Genomic DNA, 23,101 nt, shown 5'->3' on the forward strand with positions numbered 1-23,101 from the left:
AGCTTTGTAAGGGCAATAATAATTACAACATTATAGCTCACAAAATATTTAAGCATGGATTTTAAATCAGCCACACATACAGCAAAAGGACGTCTGACTTCAATCATGAGAAAAATCAGATATACGTTTCCAAGCTACTTTTTTTGCTGAGGTTCAAATACATCTACAGAGGAGGTTATAGATAGATATGGTACTGTGCTATCACTGATCAGCCTTATGAGTTTTTGCTCCCTAGAATGAGGCCCATTTAGAGACAACATAGAAAATAAACATGATAATAAAACTAGCAGAATTTCCAATTGCTTTAAAAAGAATATCATACCTCCTTTAAAAAGTGAGGGAAAATGATGGAATTTTAATGCAGGGCTTCCTGAAATAAAGAAAATACAGGATTTATTCTTTACAGGAATATATGTTATTACATATATAAAAGTGCTGAAAGAAGATGAATGAAAAAAATTAAGTAGTGAAAATTTTAAAAAGGGCTGCAAAAGGATATTAGGAAGTGCCTTTGCCTGCTGCTGTTAATGTGGGCCTGTCAACTGCTAAAGTATTTCAGCTGAAAACACTAGACAAGACAGGCGAGATCCTTATCAAAATGAAAGGGCTGCCTGTTTGCCAACTATTTGGATTCCTGTCTTAATCTGACAGGTGAAACTGTGAATAAACTTTAATAATTTGCCATAAACTTATGACTACTTCTTAAGAGAGTTATTCTAGCGTAGCTAATATTTTTATCCTAATGGATCAGTACACTTTTTTCAAAACAGTTTTAACTGTATTATGATCTTGTTGTCAACAATATAATAGCATATGATCTGCTATGAATTGCTTACAGACTACTCATGCTTTGTGATTCACTGTTTCTGAACTTCTGTGTGAGATCCACTGTATTATTGCTGTATTATTGTATTATTGTATTATTGCTATAATCTTCTCTGCATCTCAGCAATACCACACATGCCTTACAGTATCTGTAATCTTAAATCTCAGGTTCATTTGTAGTTGAATATTATAATAATAACTTCAGATAAACCATAATGTTTAAGGCTTAGCCCTGTATTGACTTTTTAACTGTCAACATTTATGCATTTCAGGGATGTTTTTGTATAAATAAAATATTTCATGACAAAAATCAGATACAGAGATGTAATCTTGCATTTAAAAAAAATATATTCCCCTTAAGTACAGTGAAAACAAACAGTGGAGCTGTCTTGCTCAAAAATCCACATCTATGGTTTCATCACACTTTGATCTCAAACATTTTTCTTTCTGATGCCTCTAATTGTTAGGCTCACAAATCCCTCTCCAGGATATATAACAATTAATAAATCCTAGGTGAACAACTAGGGAAATTTCTAGTCCACATTTTTTGCTTCTGGTCAGCTCTGGGCAATGTTCACATCCATGATAACCTTTGCTCATGGCTTTCTTCGTTTATTCTCTTATGATGACAGGCTTAAAAATGAGATGCAGACTTGTTACTGATTTCACATCTACTTCCACCTTCCTGTTGCTACCAAATACAAAAGTCAAATTCCATGTAGGAAACCTTCATCTCCTGCAATGGGAGTGGAGGTTATTTTAGGTGGTGGTGGAGATTAAAATATTAGAGGGTTTGATTGTTCCTTTTGTTTAGCATGGCATGCTTTAAAAAGCTTTGTAGTTATTGTATTTTTTTAATTCATCCTCTGATTGCAGCCACTAGAACACTTCAGTATTCAAAACCAGTAAAGATCAGATAGATGCTTTAATATTAGAACATTACTATTTTTAAAACCATAAGTCACCAGCATGCATTACAGACTCATGTTATTTAATCACACACAGTTTTTAATAGGCTGGTTTTATCTCTCAAATGTTGTATTTTTATTTACATTTGACTTAAGCAAAATTTTTCTTAGGTACAACTTCCCTACTTACCTCTGTGAATAGTTAGAACAAAAAGAATATCAATTATATAGTAGAATTGTAGCTCAGTATTTCATTTTTCTATAGGAACTCTGTATTAGATCAAAAACAATGTTTATAAAGGTAGAATTAGAATAATGGAAAAGAAAAATTTACAAGCAATGGGAAGCCCTCTACCTCTTCCTGTCAGCTCCTGTAATTCATCTCATATATGATCTGTAGTTCTCCTCCTGTTCTCATCCACGTTTCTGAGCTTTCCCATGCAAATCTGTGGGTTTTTAAAGATGCTTTGAACCTCTGGTGAGAACAGCTTTGTGCAGTTCCGTTTCCCCCATACATATATATGTTCCTTAATCTCCAGATTCCCAACCTTCTTTTTTTTAAAGATTCATTTATTTTATTTTATAGTCATAGGAAGCAAAAATAAAAATTTTCTTTAAAGTCACAGCAATTTTTTCCTCCCTCTCTATCTGCAGTGTATGTAAAAAATTTTAGGTATTGTAGCAATTTTCATAGCTATTTATGGTTACTATAATTCTTGTCAGAGATCTATATGATGAAATAAAGATTTTTCAGCTCATGCTACCATCCATACCAAACTCAAGATATGTACAGTAACATGAAAGAAACACTTTTTCATCTATCTCCTGTGGAGAGCTTGTTGTTTACTTTATAGTTATTGCTAAATTTCACCGTTTTCCTGGGATAGCTTCAAACTGAAAAATGTGCAGATTCTTTTTTTTTTGTTACACAGGATTTCTGAGAGCACTCTTTGAATACTTACATGCAGGAGAGCCCTCCCCCAGGAACGACAAGGTCAGTCCCCACCAGATATTTTTGACCTTTGGTGCAATTTTTCTGAGTCTTGTTTGCACTGGCCTTAACACATACAGTGGACTTGTAGCCCCAAACCCAACACCATGACACACTGGAACCGAAGCAGAAATTTGGCCTGAAGTTGCACACCAGAACAGGATGGATGCTGCAAAAGCACAGTAACCATTAGTGGGGGAGGTCACCACCAACTAAGAAGCATTAGAGACATCACTCCTTTAGCAGTACATGTAGGTGTCACTTGAACCTTTTATTCTGTGCATTCTGAATGGCTTTTTAACAACTTTCTGACAGTTCAGCCTATAATAACAATAATAAATGATAGCTAAATCAGATATTTGCTTGCTGATGAATAAATGCTGAACTTTTTACGTGTGTATGTGATATCTTTATGCACCCATGAAATCAAAAATATCATTGAGAAACTGAACCAAATAATTAAACCAGGTGCATTTCCAGGCAAATATTATGTTCCAGTATAAATTAATCCTTTGTTATGGCAAATTACCAAAATTGGTCTAGGCACTTTAATGAAAACAGAGCATTAATAGGCAAATATAGAATCCTCTAAAAATCCACTCCCCAAAATGTTGAGCTACTGGTAAGAAAACACTGAAGGGAGAAGAAAAGTCTTAAATTAATTCCTCTAAACCATGAAAGCACCTCTTTTGATGTAGGATGCTCAATAGTGAATTCTCACCAATGTACTAAAGCCATTTCTATGATTTTCTTGAGGCTGTTTTTACCTTTTTATCAAGAGGTGAGTAGCATGGGAAACCATTTAGAATATAAGTTATTAACTTTCTTGGTTTTGTTGCCTTATACACTGTAGATATAGGCACCTGAATTCAGCTTGATCCTTTCTGCTGCCAGGTTATTATAGCTCTTGTGTATTGAATATCCTCTGTGAGGTTGTCTCAAGTTCATATATTGAAAATTCTTCTCCTGAAGTCCTGAGAACTAGGTGGGCAAATAGATTTGTTGCATTCCAATACAAAACATAGAAACTTCAATTCTGCATATTTGTAAATGTGTAAGAAACCTATACTTGATTACTAGGAAGTATCCTGAAAGGTGGAGCTTCCAATCTACTCTTAAATTAGACAAATGCAACATCTCAAAGCCCCTTGAAACTCAGGTAATTGCTCTAGCAGCTAAGTTACTAGAACTGACTTATGAAGAATAGATTTCCTCCTTGCTATGGTATGTATGGTCTACTTAAATATGTGTGTTCTGAGAATGTATGTACATTGAAGCTTTCAAGGTTTCTTTCAGCCTGCTAGAGCTAAACAACCTTCAGTATCTGTGTGATAACAAGCAGAAATAGGGGGAATTGCAATAATTTACTAATGAAGGTTTAGGTGTCCAAGAAACTTAGGAACCTCTAAGGTTAGGGACTTCAGGGCATCCATGTCAATGTTTTATTTCAGATTGGGAGTATGTTTTTTGAAGACAATCTCTCAATTATACCCTCTTGCCATCCTTTGGTTCACATTCTGACTGCAGAAATTTAATTACATTGGAGTACACATAGCTGGGAGACTCATTCCGACTGCTGATGATTAGAAGTAGTCTGAAGTAAACCCCACAAAATGCATAGTTTGTATTTGTTTTGTCCTCAATATCAATGATTTTGCAACACAGACCTACTCTCACAGTACCACACTAATTTTAAAGTGATCCTCTTTCAAGGATCTTAGTTTTGGACAATGAACCAGAAGGATCCCTGGATTTTAGAAGAGTAGACTTCAATCTATTCAGGGATACGCTTGGAGAGAAGGAGTCCAGGAGAGCTGGTTGGTATTCAAGGATCACCTCCTCAAAGCTCAGAAAGGTCAGTTCCAACAAGTAGGAAATCAAGGAAAGGCAGCAGGTGGCCAGCATGGATAAGCAAGGAGTGTCTAACTGAACTGAAAGAAAATGTACAAGAGGTGCCAGCACTGGCAAGTGATCCAGGAGGAATACAGAGCTTCAGTCTGCTTGTGCAGGCATGAGGCTAGGAAACCCAAGGCCCACCTGGAGTTGAATCTGGCAAGGGATGTGAAGGGAAACAAGGAAGGATTATACAAACGCGCAAACAGTAAAAGGGAAACTAGGATAAATGAGGACCCACTGCTGAATAGGGTCAGGGACCTTGTGACAAAGGACATGGAGAAGGCTGGGGTACTTAATGCCTTCTTTGCCTCAGTCTTTATTTGTGAAACCAGCCTTCAGGAATCCCAGGCACTTGAGACCAGGGGGAAAGTCTGGCGTGAGGAAAATTTATCCTCAGTGGAGTAGGACAAAGACAGGGAGCACTTGCCTGTTTGCACATACATATTGCACATACATAAGTCCACAGGGCCTGAAAGGTTGCAGCAGAAGTGCTGAAATCTGAAGACTTCTTTATATAAAATTGCTAATGTATATACAACAATATGTGAAGAGACAAGGGCTTTGTTTTGAGATGAAAAAGAATAATGAAAATGTTAGTCACGCTAAGCATTTCTTCCAGTATTTAAAAGTTGTCTTTGAATTTTTGAATTCCTAAAGTTCAATGAAGGTTGAAACTGAGGACAACCATAAAGAAGCTAGAACACAAAAACAACTCCCTAGTCCTTTGTGTTTAGTTCCTGGAATTGGGGGAAAGTAATCCATTTTTACCAGTAATCCAGTTCTACCAGGAGAGGCAGATAAAGAAATTTCTCAATTCTGAACCCTGCAGAAATGTGTAATATTCTCAGCTTGAAGACCTAAGGATCTCAGTTACTGAAAATCAACCAAGCTCTCAGATTTTAGTTAAACTTACATCAGTTATATTGATATCAATATTGGTTATGTTTATATCGCCATTGTAAGAAAAAGAAAAAAGAATAAAGAAGAAAAAGAAAAAAAAATCAGTTCCATTAATTAAAGCTCAACAAATAATGGCTTTTTAGCACAAATGATTTTGAGACAGATACCATTGTTCTTAGCCACCTCACCTCTAAGAAAAGCAACTGAAGTGCAAAACAGTTGCATTCATTTCAATGGAAGAGGACTTTATTCTACATTCACTGAAGATGGCAGAGTTATTTTTCATTTTAAAGCCAGTCAAGAATATGTCTTTTTGCAGGTTTGCTTTTTAAATAATAGTTATTTAAGAACAGTGAAATATTTCAGAGTTTAGTGGATTCCAGACAGCTATGATATATAGATTGTATATCTATCAGCATTTAAAAACTGATTTAAAGTGAAATAACTTTTCTTCAGTAATTTTCCTACTCTGTTCTGTTACATATTCAGCTAGTGCTACCTGATATTAACTCTTTATAGTCTTGAATTATGTGGAATGGAATGTCAAATCCAAATCCAATCTAATTAGTGCCTTTTACATTTCTACATATTTTCTAGTCAGCACAGCAAATGCAGAAAACAAGACTCATCAGTACTGTTGTCTATTAAAGGTCAATGTAAAATGCAAGCATTACATTGCCAAATACAATATTGAATTTAGCTGCTTTTATACACGGAATCTTTAACCATACTTAGGTTTTCTTTTATCACTTTCATTATTTTGTCCATATATCTACACTTACATATCTCTGTCACGTAATTTAAATGTGTTTACAAATAATATGGAGCAAATATATGAATAAGTAAATATTAGAAGCCATCATGGCTTTTTATGGGAATTTTATCCATGCAAACATGTTGAAATATGCCCTGCAGCTTTCAGAAAGTCAGAGTTCTAGCCACCTGTGACTGCTCCAGCTGTTGTCATACTTAGAAATAAATGTTTCACTTCAGAACGACCCAGTTCGTAGATGCCTAGGGAACTATAGGATACTGGGACTCAGGGGAGTGACAGTACAATGAGAATGTCCCCACTTTGTATAGGCTTGCACAACATGCATCTTAGCTGGGCTCTGCTTTCAGCTGTTTACAACTGAGAGGTTAAGGGGAAAATAGCTTCAAACTCTTTTCTTACTCCAGAACTCACAATGGATTGAAACATCTTCAGAGTCTTCAAAAATATATTTCTAAATCTTCCACTATAAGAAGTAGCAAAGGTACAAGTCCTGTCACTTTCATCTGAGCAAGCACACAAGAGGAAAGGCGTTTCTTTTTCCATATGAAACTTATCTTTCCCACCAGCCACTATATCAGGAAATTTAGAGATAAAGTGGGTCTCAAATTCTTTCTTAAACTCACCGTTCTTCTCCACTGAAGAGAGGTGGGAAGAAAAAAACCAATGTGTGTATAGTGTAATTAATGGATTTTTCTTTTTAAGTGATCTTTTAGTAGACTCTTCCTTCAGAGAAAGTGTTTGTGTGTTCTGACCTGGCAGTTTCTATGAACCAAAGAAAAGATTAAAAGAGGACATACTGTGAATTATACTAAGTGTGCTGTACAACTATCACTGTTTTATATTAGACAGCGAGAGCACTTATTTGATTACAGTTTTCTAAAGGCAAGATTCGTGTTTACAAGCAAAATATCTGGAAAGGAAAGCAGCTTATGAAATGGTTTATCAGTAATAACAGCATCTGGAGCCAAAGGCTGAAAACGACTTGGCCTCCTATTTAGCTATTTCCAGCGCCTCTCTAACCAGAAAATCAATTAAGTGACTTTAAACTAACACAAGCATATCTGCATAGCAGAGCAGAATTTAGCCCAGAGGTATTGCTTTTCAATCTCTAAGATGATGATCATCTGAGAGTTCGGCTGAGGGAGAGAAGCCAGCAACACAGTAAGACAATCAGCTGGTAGGCAGAAAAAGAAAAACAAAATAAAGACAAAAAACAAGAAGAAAAAAATTGTGAAAAAAAAATCTGTTCTAGCATGAGAACTGAGTGGGTAAATATGAGTTAGAAATTTTATTCTAATATTTTTTTATGGAACAGTGACTTCAGAAAAGAGACTATAAGAACAATAATTTGAACTGTGTCTGACTTCATCTGTGTCTCAGCCCATTAAACTAGAGTGTCTGCACTGTGAACTGAGGTGTGAACTGAGATAATTATACTAATTGTTCTGACTGGGAAAGCTGACTATAGTGGGCAAAAAAGAACAGTTATTAGAGGGTATGAACGAAGCCGTACTCTTTCCCAGCTAAAAGATGCCACATTTTATTACAGGAATTGAAATATGGGCAGAACAGTAAAGAAGAGAAAAAGGAATGTTGCATCTTCCTTGCCTTGCACTGTAATTGTACTGCTTGTCCTGTCCTATAAGCATCAGGAAGCATTTGAAAAACTCCTAAATATCTCCTCCTCCTCTCTGTGTTTATCTCCATCCAATACAGCTGGTCACAGTAGCTGCTCAGTTCCATTAGTCTGCCCTGACATCTTTACCTTCTCTGCTTCTGATGCATTCTGTTCAGCTACAAAGACGTACACAAGACACAGGACAACACTGCACATTTGCCAAAAATATCTTGAACCTACTTCAGGAAAGAGAAAAGAAATGGTGAAAAGGAGACAGTAGGGATGGAGGAATTTAACGACAATGCTGTGATTACTGTTGTGATTGCAGACTGTTCCATGAGTTTGTTATCACTTTTAGTTAGCACTAGTGCTGAAATATATGATCCCACACAAACCTATTTCTGACCATTTGCTCTTACTTTTGTGCCAGTACAAGCGTTTGTATGTCCATTAAAGAAATTAGATGGAAGAATTAATTTGGAATGAAAATGTACCTTTTTTCTATATTATTTCTTAATTTGCATTTCTTCCTTGGTGCTATTTTTTTCATCAGGCTTCATTTCCTCACTGCTTTTGAAAGTAAATTCTGTAATACATACAAAGAAACTTACGTGAAACAGTAATGTTTCCATAAGATGTTAGGGAGTTTGAACTCCTCAGAAAGACCTGAATCACTCTTGTTATGTGCAGGAGAGACACGAAGAACCAGATCTTTTGTTCCTGCCAGTACTGATAGAAAGGATAGATGGCACCTAGCCTCTCAGCAGTAGCTATCAATCTATATACTTTGACCTTTCCTCAGCAGCAGCAAGTTAATGTTTCTAGGCAGTGGAGAAGCTGAGTACTCTGCCCATATCTAGATCTGTCTTGGAAATGGCAGAGCTTTCCAGTCTTATTAACCAGGTAGAAATTTTAATGGGTTTTGTAATCTAGGGGTTTTTCATTTTCTTAGGACTTGGCAGTGGCCTTCTATGTGAAGGATGTGAGCACAAGATCTGGAAAGTGGAGACTCAAAAATCTTATTCAACCCCTTTGCATACTTTATTCTTACAAATCTCAGAGTCCAAGTTTTGCTAGTTTAATACCCTTGAAAATGCATATGGATATATTTTAATATCAAATATTTACTTGATACAAAGTGAATTGAATAAGCTGGAATAGTTTTTTTACAAATCATCTGAGTAGTCAAAAAAAATACCACTTGATTTTTGAAGTAGGCCAAACCAGAATGAGAATATTGTGCTCTGGAGCAAGTGGTTGTGCAAGTAAATGTACTAGATTATGCAGAGAGATGTAGATGGATGAAATGGGGGAAAGACTAAACAGTTCTCCACTCTATATTCAGAAAGATTTGGTAGCTCTTTAAAAACTTTCTCATATGAAAACATTCTTACATTAAGCAATCTGTATAGGTCTTCCTTTTACAGCAGCCCAGAACAAAGAACTTTTTAATATACCCATTGCTGATTTCATGCTTTTGCAACCCATTTTGGGCTGGGGACCAGTGGATGACAGAAACCTTGGAGGTAACAGTGATAACGGCTAATCAGCCTTTGATGTAGAGGAAGCCAAAGAGATTGGCCTCAGGCTACATGATTAACAAGGCCGTTAGCGGCTTGTGCTGATGGTCTAGTTTATAATGCAATAAATAGAGAAGAAAATTACCCAATGGGACATGAGGGCAGTACATGATGTGTGGACCTCAGATAGCATGTCAAAGGCTGAGCCCAAGGTGGAACAGGGGTCTGCCTATCAGCCAGGACCAGGACACATCCAGCAGTCAGCATGAGTGTTCTGTGCCCTGAGTCTGTGCTACCAGACTAACCTGGACCAGAGGGGCAGGGACTATGGCTGATGTGAGTATGATGTGTAAGACAAAAACATTAGACTAGAAATTGCTATCTAACTGAGATATCCTGGTTAATGAATTCTGTCCATGGAATGGTGTGGTTCTCCACATGCCATGGAGTGGTATAGTTCTCTGTTTTTGGACTGCCCACCCAATTTCCCCAATAAATTAGCATTTTCACAACAATCAAGTAGGACATGGTTAACTAAACAATTTTGTAAAGGTAAAGAACACACAAGTGAGTTATTAGCTTGGCTGTTTCAATGGGAGAAAATATATATGTATGTAGGTAACACCCACCTACAAAACAGAAATGAAATTACCTATGAAAGAAATAGGTATTTTTTACTCAGCAATGTGATTTGTCTTTTGCAGAGCCTTTGCAAATGTTGCAGATGACATTCCAGTAGAGTTTCTTCTGCCCTGTACTGCAAAAGAGTAGTGATAATGGGCCAGAATGACAGAAGAGATCAGTGGAGGCAAGGAACAGTCAAAGCCATTTTTTATTCTCTAAGAATTTATCTCTTATTTCATCTGATAATAACAAATTCACTTGTCCTCAGTCCCCATTTTCATTCATTCTAGCAACTTCAGTGGTCTACATTATCAAAAGTAGTTCTGCTGAGTTCAACCACCTTCCTTGGTTCCTTCCACCTTATATTTATCTACCATCCCCAAGGTTATCAAAGAGACATCTTCAGCCCTGGTAACATTCCAATAATTTGACCTATCTTCACCTCCAGTCTGGACTTTCCTTCTAAAGCTCACTGCCCTCACAAACCAGCAAGTCTAGGAATTGCACTCTGGTTTGGGGAGTCTCATCCATGTGTCACACATTGGCATTTACAGTGTTCTGCCTACCTGGCAGGGGCTGATGTCCATCATTAGAATTAACTTTATACATATAACATCACTGCACATCTATCGTATTAAAGCTATTTCAGAAAAGGAAGAAAAGGCATTTTGAGCCAATTATGTTATTCTTGTTTTACATAATAACCCTTCTTCACTTAGTGCAAGTTGCAGCAGAGGTGTCTGTGGTGTTGACAAAACAATTGAAAAGCTACATCTTTTGGTTAAGAGTTACTTCTGACTTTCAGATTACAAGGAGAACAATACGCCTAATTTTGATTTTTTAATTTATTGTATTAGGAAAATCTTTAATTGTTCTATTTTAATGACGTAGTACTGACAATTTTCAGCTGAAATAGTCAAAAGTGAGGACTAGAACTAGTCTCAGCATACAGCTGTCTGCCAGGGAATTTGTCTTTAACTTCCGGAATGTCTTTGATAATATCCCAGACCTTGTCGTAACTTTTTCCCTGCTGAAATGAAAGAATAATATCACTTTAAAGTAGTATAGGGATTGATAAATCAAAATTCTGTTCTCTGCAGGATTCTCTATGATCGAAATGAGGCAGGAAATATTGTTGACCAAACACTACAGACAAAAGTGAAATATCTGAGTTTTCCTTTTGTTGGCTGTGAGGCACTTTCACTTAGTCAATAAAGATAACGTGTACTTCCATGTCACAACTGACAACAAGAAGAGTCTTAACTCTTTGGAATTGTCAGATTCATTAGTCTGTGTTAACCGTGCTTATTTTAAATTTGTTTTTGTAGATCTGCCTATCCTGCATGACATTTACTTTGTCAATTATGTTAATATCTGTAGAATTACATTATGGAAAACTACTAACGTGAGTGAACATGTTCTCAACAGGGACTCTGGCTGTGATAACTTGCCATTATCTTCTGTGCTGTGGAAAAGATGCAACTGATGGTTCAGAACTGCATGTAACCCAATCATCTGTCAGCTACAGATATGCATTACTTGCACTGTTACTTGGTCAGATACCATTTTACAGTATCCTTCCTTTAGCTACCAACAGTTTGGATTCATACCTGTTCCCCCTCTGCCCATAAAAAACAATAAACTTAGAGTTATTTAAGAATAGATGTAATGTTTTTGTTGCAGGCAGAAGAACTGATCGTGAAAATGTGGAACAGTTGAATGCAAGAAAATCTTTTCAATTACACCATTAAAGTTGGCAACAAAGCAAAATGAAAAGATTTAACTTTCAGGACATTTAGAGATAATATTTTCAGGGTTTGCTATCACTGTTATAAAAAATAAGGATATTAAATAGCACCTATTGAAATTTTTGTGTACCTTTACCTGTGTACATCAAAAAAAATTTCAAGTCCAGTCTACAGACCACAAATTCTGCCATTTCCAGTGTAAGAACTGCCTCTTCTTGAATAAAAAGCTTGTAAAGCTTTATAAGCTCATAAAAATAAAGACTCATAACTATAGTTGACTTCTCTAGAGACTAAAATACAGGATATTTCAGTATTTCCAGCTGTTAAACTTCACTTGAATCCAGAATAAACCCCATGGTAAGGGGTGAATTCTGGGATTTTCAGTGTGCATTATCACTGAGAAATATTTTACTCCTCATGGAAACCTATTGTTCCTCTGTTGGTATACCTGCTTGCCTTTGGCCTGCATGTGTAAACCATTATGTATAATTTTGTACCTAAAAAGCTGTCATTTTCTCTGATACAGATTTACCACCAAAATTTTTAGACTTAAGATTTAAGCAAGGAGTTTTGACTGTAAACACATTGTTACAATTTCTATGTTGTTCACAGAATCACAGAATCACTAAATGGCAGGGGTTGGAAGGGACGTCTGGAGATCATCTGGTTCAACCCCCTTGCTTGGGCAGGGACACCTAGAGCAGGGGGCACTGGAATGCATCCGGGCGGGTTTTGAATGTCTCCAGGGAAGGAGACTCCACAACATCCCTGGGCAGCCTGTGCCACTGCTCTGGCACCCTCACAGGAAAGACATTTTTTCTCATGTTTAGCTGAAGTTCCTGTGTTCCAACTTGTGACCATTGCCCCTTGTCCTGACATTGGGAACTAATGAAAAGAGCCTAGTCCCACCATCCTGATACCCATCCTTTAGATATTTATAAGTATCTACAATATTCCCCATCAGTCTTCTCTTCTCCAGGCTGAACAAACACAACTCTCTCAGCCTTTCCTCATCAGGGAGATGCTGCAGTCCCCTGATCATCTTTGTGGCTCTCTGATGGACTTGCTCGAGCAGTTCCACATCCTTCTTGAACTGGGGGGCCCAGAACTGGACACAGTACTCCAGATGTGGTCTCACTACGGCAGAGTAGAGGGGGAGGATAACCTCTCGATCTACTGGCCACGCTCCTTTTAATGCAGCCCAGAATATCGTTGGCCTTCTTGGTCACAAGGGCACAGTGCTGGCTCATGGTCAGCTTGCTTTCCACCAGCATTCCCAGGTCCTTCTCAACAGAGCCACTTTCCAGTAGATCAGCCCCCAGCCTGTACCAGGGCATGGGGTTGTTCCTCCCCAGGGGCAGGACCTTGCACTTGCTTTTGTTGAATTTCATGAGGTTCCCCTCAGCCCAGCTCTCCAGCCTGTCCAGGTCTCGTTGGATGGCAGCACGGCCTTCTGGTGTATCAGCCACTCCTCCCAGTTTGGTATCATCAGCAAACTTGCTGAGGTTTCACTCTATCCCTTCATCCAGGTCATTGATGAATATGTTGAACAGGACTGGACACAGCACAGACCCCTGGGGAGCACCACTAGTGACAGGCCTCCATCCAGACTCTGCTCCATTGATTACAAACCTCTGAGTTCTGTTGTTGAGCCGGTTCTCAATCCACCTTACTGTCCATTCAACATTCAACCCATACTTCCTTAGCTTGCCTCTGAGGAGGCTATGGGAGACAGTGTCGAATGCCTTACTGAGGTCGAGGTAGACATCATCCACTGCTTTCCCTTCATTGACCCAGGCAGTCATGCCATCACAGAAGCCTATCAGGTTGGACAAGCATGATCATCCCTTGGTGAATCCATGTTGTCTGCTTCTGATAAACTTCTTGTCCTCTACATGCCTGGAGATGACCTCCAGGATGAACTGCTCTATCACCTTTCCAGTGTTGGAGGTGAGGCTGACTGGCCTGTAGTTTCCAACATCCTCTTTCTTGCCCTTTTTGAAGATTGGAGTGACATTTGCTTTCCTCATGTCCTCAGGCACCTCTCCTGTCCTCCACGACCTTTTAAAGATGATGGAGAGTGGCTCAGCAAGAACATCCACCAGCTCCCTCAGCACTTGTGGGTGCATCCCTTTGGGGCCCATGGATTTGCAAGGATCCAATTTGCATAGGTGATCTCTGACCTAATTCTTCTCAACCAATGGTAAGTCATCCTTTCTCCAGATTTGTCCTCTCTTCTCTTGGGGCTAAGATGCCTGAGGGCCAGCCTTAGCAGTAAAGACCAAAGCAAAGAAGGCATTCAGTAACTCCGCCTTCTCTGCATCTTGTGTCACCAGGGCCCCTTCCTTGTTCAGCAGTGGGCCCACTGTACCCCCAGTCTTCCTTTTACTGCTGATGTATTTAAAGAAACCCTTCTTGTTATCCTTGAGATGCACTGCCAGATTTAGTTCCAAGGGGGCCTTGGCCTTCCTGTCGCATCTCTGCATACCCTGACAGCATTCCTGTATTCCTCCCAAGTGGCCAGTCCCTTTTTCCACATACTATGAACTGCCCTCTTCCATTTGAGTTTTTCTAGAAGCTCTTTTCTCATCCATGCGGGTCTCCTGGCTCCTCTGCCTGACTTCTTCCTCCTAAGGATGCACCAATCTTGACCTCAGAGGAAGTGGTCCTTGAATACTGGCCAGCTCTCTTGGACCCCCCTGCCTTCCAGAGCCCTAGCCCATGGGATTCCTCCAAGCAGGTCTTTGAAGAGGCCAAAGTTGGCCCTCTTGAAGTGCAAGGTTGTAACCCAACTCATAGCCCTGCTTGTACCTCACAGTATCCTAAACTCAACCATGTCATGGTCACCGCAGCCAAGGCTACCCCCAACTCTGCCATTCTCAACCAACCCTTCCTTGTTTGTTAGGGTAAGGTTGAGCAGTACATCTTGCCTCATTGGCTCCTCCACCACTTGTTCGTTCCCCTGTCTACAGGAGTTTATAGATAATAATTCTTTTGTTATGACTGAGAAAAATAAATGCAGTTTCTTTCCCTGCCTTTTGTATAATTCTGGGAAAATATAATGCCAGACAACAAACAGCAACAGTAGGTAGGAGAAAAAAAAGGGGCAAAGTTATCTTGCATGGTTTATTATGCAATCAGATAAACATAATATAAAATATTTCTACGGTCACAGTAAAAAATGACAGCACCTTAGAGAATTAGTGTTTACATAGTGATGGATGTACCATTTCGGTCTGTTCGGGAAAGGAACACCAAGAAAAGGAATAAACACATCTGAAGGTGTGTCCTAGAGAATAAAGGGCAGGATTCACCTAATCTTTCACTATCCAGAAGTTAAGCATGTAGTCTATGGTGCTTGACTAAATTCTTTAATGTGTTAGAAAGGAAGGACTTCTCTTGAGGACAGTTTATCCTACCTTCCTTAAATATTTGTCTTAAGATAGGATGAATCACCCTCAGGAGTCACCTCTTTCTATTTCTTCTCTTTGAAGAAAAAGTTGGCATTAATGACCTGCTTGGATTAGACATCTAACTTTGAGGACTAAACTGAGTTGCATCTTACCTTTATTCAGAGCATAATTTTTATTCCAAGAGATACAGGCATTAACTTGGCCTCCTAAGAGCATAGTTTTCAAAGGTCTTTGTTCAAGTGCAGATAGGCCTCTAGTGAGATTTTAACAGTGTATAAATTAATAACAACCTCACCCTTGCAATTATTTGGGCCCAGAAACACAAGGGCTTTTAAACTCTTAACTCCTGTGTATACACTTAGTTCCTCCCAGCTATTACTGAGAACTCAGTATTTGAATGGGACTTGACAGGTTTGCTGCATCTTTAGACTCCTAAATTGCTTTGAAAATTTGGCCATATGTGGATACAGCAACACTGGATTGCAACATGCTGTCAAATTTTTATGGATACCTTTAATCATTTTACCTCATGTATCAAATGCTAGGCCGTTTAGGTGAAATAAATTCACATCAGCTAAACTACTCTGCTTCTAGGTACAAATTAGATAAAAATAAAATATAAAATAAAGTAACAAATTACGTTTTGGAAGAGTTAATCAACCTATAGGGACATTTTTGTTCCTTGCACTTTGGAATTTGATCTGGTTCATTTAGAGCCAGAACAGGAGTCTATACGTCATATTGCTAATTAAAAGACAGACGTAGCCTACAAGTATTCTTAAGCCAAAACAAACTACTTTGGATACATCCTTTTCTTGAGTTGCAGTTTCACATTATTTCATCAAATTATAGTGCATAATATGTAACTGTCAATTTTGAAGCACATAGTACAATACCCTTTACGTAGCATGTTGCCCTCTTCAAAAACCAGAAGTTGTTTCTCAAAGGTCTTAGAAAAAGTAGGCATACAGAGTTGATAATCATATTGTACTTCTTAACAAAGAATGTCAAGTTATTCTCTCATTCTTTTATCCACACAGAGGAGAACTTTAATCCACAGTAACTGCACTGAAATCAAAGAAATATTTTTTGCAATTGTTTGAATTTAGTAAGGATGGACAAATTACACTCAAAAATGCACATTGCAAAAGAACAGAAAGCAGTAAATGAAGAAAAAGTACATTAGTGCATACATATGATGCACTAATGTATTTACATGTATAGAAGAAAAATAAGGCAATTCAATGTCCTCAGTAATTCAGTTATGAAGCAGATATGTGGGGAACCAAATAATAAAGATTCATAATCCACTACAATACCAAAACGGTACCTTTCTGGAACAGCTTAGTTTATTATTCAAGCAGATGTTTCTGAGACTCCTTCCAGGGGCTACTCCCAAAATGCTAAAGCTTACATGTCATATTATGCTCTGAAATCTGTCAAAACTAATTACTTAGTCTTTTCAACTTTAAAGTGTTAAAACTTCTGGAGGGAAATTTACTGTTACTTTATTGTTTTTGACATTTTCTTTACTGATTGTCCCACAGATACAATATCGAAGAGACTGCAGAAATGTCTTGCTCAAAGCAAAAGTAAAACTTGATAAAATATTTCTTTATTTGAGGAAAACAGTTATTGAGAGAGAAAAAAGTGCATTCAGTTATTTTTCTATTGGAGATGATAACGGCACAACTTAAAATGAAAAGTGATAAAGATACGGTCTTCTTTTGGAAATGTACAGGTTGAGAACTACTCTGCATTATCTAGACGTAACTTATGTCTACAGACTTTTTAAGTTCTGTTGCAGTCAGTGGATATAAATATGTGCTTTGAATACTTCGAAAAGGAAAATTTGTTAGCTAAGATTTGGCAACTAAATTAAGAGGAGGAATTTCCTCTTTAGAACTTCAAAGGCACTTTTCTCTCTTCTTTAATTATAAAAGAAATTCAGACACTGTAGACTTGATTCAGTCATTTTAAGATGGGTCACAGAATCACAGAATCACAGAGTCCCAGGTTGGAAGGGACCTCAGGGATCATCTAGTCCAACCTTTCTAGGAAGAGCACAGGCTAGACAAGACGGCCCAGCACCCTGTCCAGACAACTCTTGAAGGTGTACAACGTGGCCGAGTCACCCACTTCCCTGGGGAGATTATTCCAAGGGTTGACTGTTCTCACTGTGAAAAATTTTCCTCTGGTGTCCAATTGGAATCTCCCCAAGAGCAACTTGTGTCCATTCCCCCTTGTCCTCTCCACATGACTCTGTGTAAAAAGGGAGTCTCCTTCTTCTTTGTAGCTACCCCTTAAGTACTGGTACATGGTGATGAGATCCCCTCTGAGCCTCCTTTTCTCAAGGCTGAACAAACCCAATTCTCCCAGCCTAGCCTCATATGACAGGCTTCCCAGTCCTTTGATCATCTTGGTGGCCCTTCTCTGGACCCCTTCCAGCCTGTCCACATCCTTTTAGTAGAGCGGGGACCAGAACTGTACACAGTCCTCCAGGTGTGGCCTGACAAGTGCTGAGTAGAGTGGGATAATGACTTCTTTTTCTCTGCTGGTGATGCCCTTTTTGATGCAACCCAGCATCCTGTTGGCCGCCTTGGCTGCAGCAGCACACTGTTCGCTCATGTTGAGCTTCCTGTCCACCAGGACCCCCAGGTCCCTTTCCACAGAGCTGCTCTCCAGCCAGGTGGATCCCAGTCTGTACTCACTCCCAGATTTTGTTTTCCCAGGTGCAAGACCTTACACTTCTCCTTGTTGAACCTCATAAGGTTCCTGCTGGCCCACTCCTCCAGCCTATCCAGATCTCCCTGCAGAGCAGCTCTCCCTTCTGGAGTGTCTACTTCCCCACTCAGTTCGGTGTCATCAGCAAACTTCATCAGGCTACACTTGATGCCATTATCCAGATCACTTATAAAGATGTTGAATAACTCACTGATGTCTCTTGAGATGGATGTTAGCAATGAGGCCATGTTACCAATTGTCCAGCTCCTGAGCCAGAAGGAAATGGGTTCCGTACAAGTCCTGTGTAGTATCTGGTAACCTCATGGCACTGTCTTACATACTGTAAAGCATTTCAAATGGTGCTTGACATTTAAATCCTTATTTCTGAGCAAGTGAATCAGTATCTTTAGGAATGTTAGGTTATTAGAAATTTAAATGTAAGTGTAAACACCTGGAAAACATAATCCAGGAGTGCAGCACAGACTGGGATCCACCTGGCTGGAGAGCAGCTCTGTGGAAAGGGACCTGGGGGTCCTGGTGGACAGAAAGATCAACAGGAGAAAACAGTGTGCTGCTTCGGCCAAGGAGGCCAACAGGATGCTGGGTTGCATCAAAAAGGGCATCACCAGCAGAGAAAAAGAAGTCATCATCCCACTCTACTCAGCGCTTGTCAGGCCACACCGGGAGTACTGCATACAGTTCTGGTCCCCGCTCTACTAAAAGGATGTGGACAGGCTGGAAGGGGTCCAGAGAAGGGCCACTGTGCTGGTTTTGGCTGAGAAGGGGTTAATTCTCTTCAGTGTAGTGCCTGTGGTGGTCAGGGACCTTTCCAGCTTCCCATGCTCTGCCACATGGACAGGAGGCTGGGAGGGGCAGGGCCGAGACTGGGGCAGCTGACCCTGACTGGCCAATGGGATGCTCATTCTATGCCATGTGACTCCATGGACAGTATATCAATGAGTGCAGTTGGTGTCTGGGGGGGGGTGGGCGGCGGCGGCGGCGGCCGGGCAGGGCAGGGCAGGGCAGTGCAGTGCAATGCAGTTGTGGCTTGGACACTGGCGGCATTGGGTTGGCGGATGGGGAGCGGCTGCATCACATGTGGTTAGTTTTGGTGGTTCATTCCCCTTCCCCCCTATCCCTGGCCCGGGTATTGCACCTCTCATTGTTTTCCTTTCCATTGCATTTTTGTTGTTGCTGTTTTATTTTAATTATTAAACTGTCCTTATCTCAAGCCACCAGCTTTACTTTTCTGATTCTCTTCCCTGTCACACCGGTGGGAGAGTGAGCGAGCGGCTGCATGGGGCTGAGTTGCTGGCTATGAGTTACCGGCTAAACCACAACAGCCACCAAGATGATCAAAGGACTGGGAAGCCTGCCATATGAGGATAGGCTGATGAACTAGGTTTGTCCAGCCTTGAGAAAAGGAGGCTCAGAGGGGATCTCATCACCATGTACCAGTACTTAAGGGGCAGCTACAAAGAAGAAGGAGACTCCCTTTTTACACAGAGTCACATGGGGAGGACAAGGGGGAATGGACACAAGTTGCTCTTGGGGAGATTCCAATTGGACACCAGAGGGAAATTTTTCACACTGAGGACAGTCAACCCTTGGAATAATCTCCCCAGGGAAGTGGGTGACTCGGCCACGTTGGACACCTTCAAGAGTCGTCTGGACAGGGTGCTGGGCCACCTTGTCTAGCCTGTGCTCTTCCTAGAAAGGTTGGACTAGATGATCCCTGAGGTCCCTTCCAACCTGGGATTCTGTGATTCTGTAAATTATATGCCTTGGTTAAGTCTATTGGAATCGACCCTCAGTAAATACCCAGTTAGGAAATGGAATAAAACTCCTACTGTAAATGAGGATTAAATGAGACAAATACAGGTGATAGACCTGCATTTCTATACTTTAATTAGAAAGTTGGTGGACCTTTGAGAAACTTACATGTCATTTAATCTGATCTTAAGTCTCTTGGTGAATGTCAAAATCACCAATACACAGTTTACAATGCAATTATGTAGTACCAATCCACATTTTAACAGGCTTAGTTACATTTTACTGTGAATGAATTATAGCATTTATTACCCTCCCTAACAACTTGCAGGACTGAGTTGTATTTTGGCATACTGAGGCTCCCTTTCTTTCTCTTAGTTACCATTTTCATATTCGACTATGCATGAAAGTTCTACTTCTATATTTATGTTTATGCACATATCTGCTGTGTCCAGTAGATAAATGAAAATGCTAATTTGATAGTTATCCAAATATTTATCTTCTGATTGTCTCACATATCTGAAAATACTTTTTCAGTTTGTAGTTTTCACTGAAATGTAACTGGTTAGTTTTACTAATACCTGATGTAATTTAAAGAAAGCAATACATTTTAATGCATGAAGCCTAGCCAAAGCTTTGATTTTTTTTTCTTTTGGAACTCTAATTTAGGCTGACAATGTAAGTTATAATAAACTTAGCCCTTAACAGATGTTATTTCAATAGAAAATCCTAGACATTATTTTGTATAGCTAAATGTATCTTGTTGGGGTTAGGTGATAACACTACTGTGTCAGAGAAGAATAAAGGTATCCTTAAAATTCCTTCTTAGTTATTAAGTGATGCTAGACACATTATTCCATATAATATAATGGATATTTCACCCCAAAGCTGATTCTGATCAAGTCGCAGTAATAATCTCTGTAATAAAGTCAGATCATCTGGACATAGTCTAATTAGTCCTCAGTTTTTACTTCACAACTCCAGATTTGTTACAGGCATTCAAAAATGTAGGCAAAGATGAACTCTATGGCTGTAAGGGAAGAAGGTAGAGAGGAATATTAAACCAGAGGCTTTGAGAGAAAACCAGTGGGAGACTGAAGGTGTATAAAAGGGCCTATTGAGTTTCCAGAGGTACATAGAAAATTTCAGAGATTCTGAAAAGCTGAAGGCATTGCATTACTCTGCTTTTAGTATTATTTATTTTTCTGCTTTAAGTCTATACAGTTCTATAAGTATCAGGCACTGATGATTATCTTTAGGTTCTCCCTTTTAGGGAAGCACAAGTGAATGGCAGAAAGGTTTATTGTCTTTGGATTTTAGGTAGAGGCAATACTTGCATCAGAAACATTATAGTGTCCATTGATATTGGACTGATACTGATGGAGAAAGAATTCTCTGTTTTCTGTTAAATTAGCTTTATTCTAAGAGCATAATGTTTATAATATAGCCAGTTTTCATCCCATTGGCTTCTTCCTTATTGTCAATGAAAATTACAATGCTGTAAGTATCTCCAAAATCTCAATACAAATATCAAAAGGAGCAGCAGTATAAAATATTTCTGTTTTCTGAAAAGAAAGCAAAACTAAAAACATAAACCAGGAAAAAATCCCTCAGTTATTTCTCCCTATTATAACTTATATTGACAGGTGTGGAAAGTATTTGAGTACTTAATATGGAAATACTTATTGTTTTTGAACATGAAGAATAGTGATTTGAGTTTATACTAAATAATAATGAGTATATTATTGAGAATATTATCTTCAATCACTTACTATTTTAAAATTGTATTATTTTGTCCCAGTTATTTATCCATGCCATTTCTATAGCATCTAGAAATCAGTACCACATTGACATACTTCAAGAAGTTTGTATATAGAAAAAAATACATATAAAGTTGACCTTCTAGCTGCAAAAAAATAATTATGAAAATATCTATTTGAAAATCTCTGCTACTGTTACTTAGGTGAAGACTTGTTCTTAGATTTCTAATAAAATATAAAACAGAAAACAAAAAAGAAGCAAACCTTGAAATAAAAGGGACTAATGGTGCCCTGTGAAATCATTTGATTTTTTCAATATGCATAAAGATTTCAGATAAGAATGAGAAATTCAGAGAGGTAATACTGAGAGAAAAACCATTTTGTCAGAAGAAAAAAACCTGTAGAATGCCTAGTCTATACAGAATTCTTGGACCTCCATCCTATATGAAAGAATTTCTTAACATCACTGCATAATGCAATTTTTATTTACCCTAGGAGACTGAACTGATGATCTGACTTACAGAGTCTGCATATTTCAAGCTAAAGGCTCAAACCATTCCCCCATCCTTTTCTGCAAATGCTTCAGCAGTGATTTATGCTGAATATTCAAATTAATCATTAACAGCGCTCTAAAAAGGCAAAAAAAGAAACAGAAAATATGTTGGTGCACTCTCAGCAGAGGGAGGTAAGAGTGGAGTGCTGTCATTTCCCAGTGATACTGTCCTTTAGCAATCATCTGAATTTTTTGAAAACCTCATAGCCTTACCTTGTATTGCTTTTCCAACCAGAAATGCTTCCCTCTGTCAGTGCCACTAGGCTCTCCCCAGTACACTGCTGAACTTGGAAGGTATCCAGTGAAGAGCTGCAGAATTTACTTGTGCTGACCAGGGGGGGATCAAGATATGGTACATATGCAATGTGTTATCTAGTTTTCTTAGAACTTGTAAAAGATCCAGCTGTGCTGTTAATTTGGTCAGGCCTCAGGCCTTCCACAGCACATCAATTTTACTTGGTTTACATTCCAGACCCTACATTACATTTCTATGTCAGGAATCAGTAGGAAAAAGATCCTTATTGAGCTCCTCGCATTGCAAGAAAAGAGAGTCCAAAAAATTGTAATGGTTATAATGCATTCTGTAAATAAATTTTCTGCATGCTTGTTTACGAGATAATTTTTCTACTGTTATCCCTCTTCAAGTAGAAGGATCAGAAAGAAAATACTCTATTTTTCAACGTTTGTAGTTTGTATTTTAATTCATTTTTATAGTTTTAAAGAACATAGCAAATAAAATTTGCTTATTTGGCTACTTGGAAGTTATTTTCTTAGTTGCACAGACTACATAATAGGGTTCATTTTATTCTGTTATTTTCATTTTAATATTATGCTGAAATAATTCTGGCAGTTGTTTCCACTTTTGTTTTTTTTCCTGATCTTGACAAGAAACACCTCCTGAAAACAAAACAAAATAAAACAAGAAAGAACTTGAAAGAACAAAGGCAGCAAACTCAGATGGTCACTGAGGAAAGCTTTTTACTCAAATAGAAACATTACCAAGGGTCAGTGTTATAGTAAAGTGAAATGAAAATGAGGATAGGCTGGGAGAACTGGGTTTGTTCAGCCTTGAGAAA

This window comes from Phalacrocorax aristotelis, chromosome 4 (genome assembly GCF_949628215.1).
Source record: "Phalacrocorax aristotelis chromosome 4, bGulAri2.1, whole genome shotgun sequence".
NCBI classification, from domain to species: domain Eukaryota; kingdom Metazoa; phylum Chordata; class Aves; order Suliformes; family Phalacrocoracidae; genus Phalacrocorax; species Phalacrocorax aristotelis.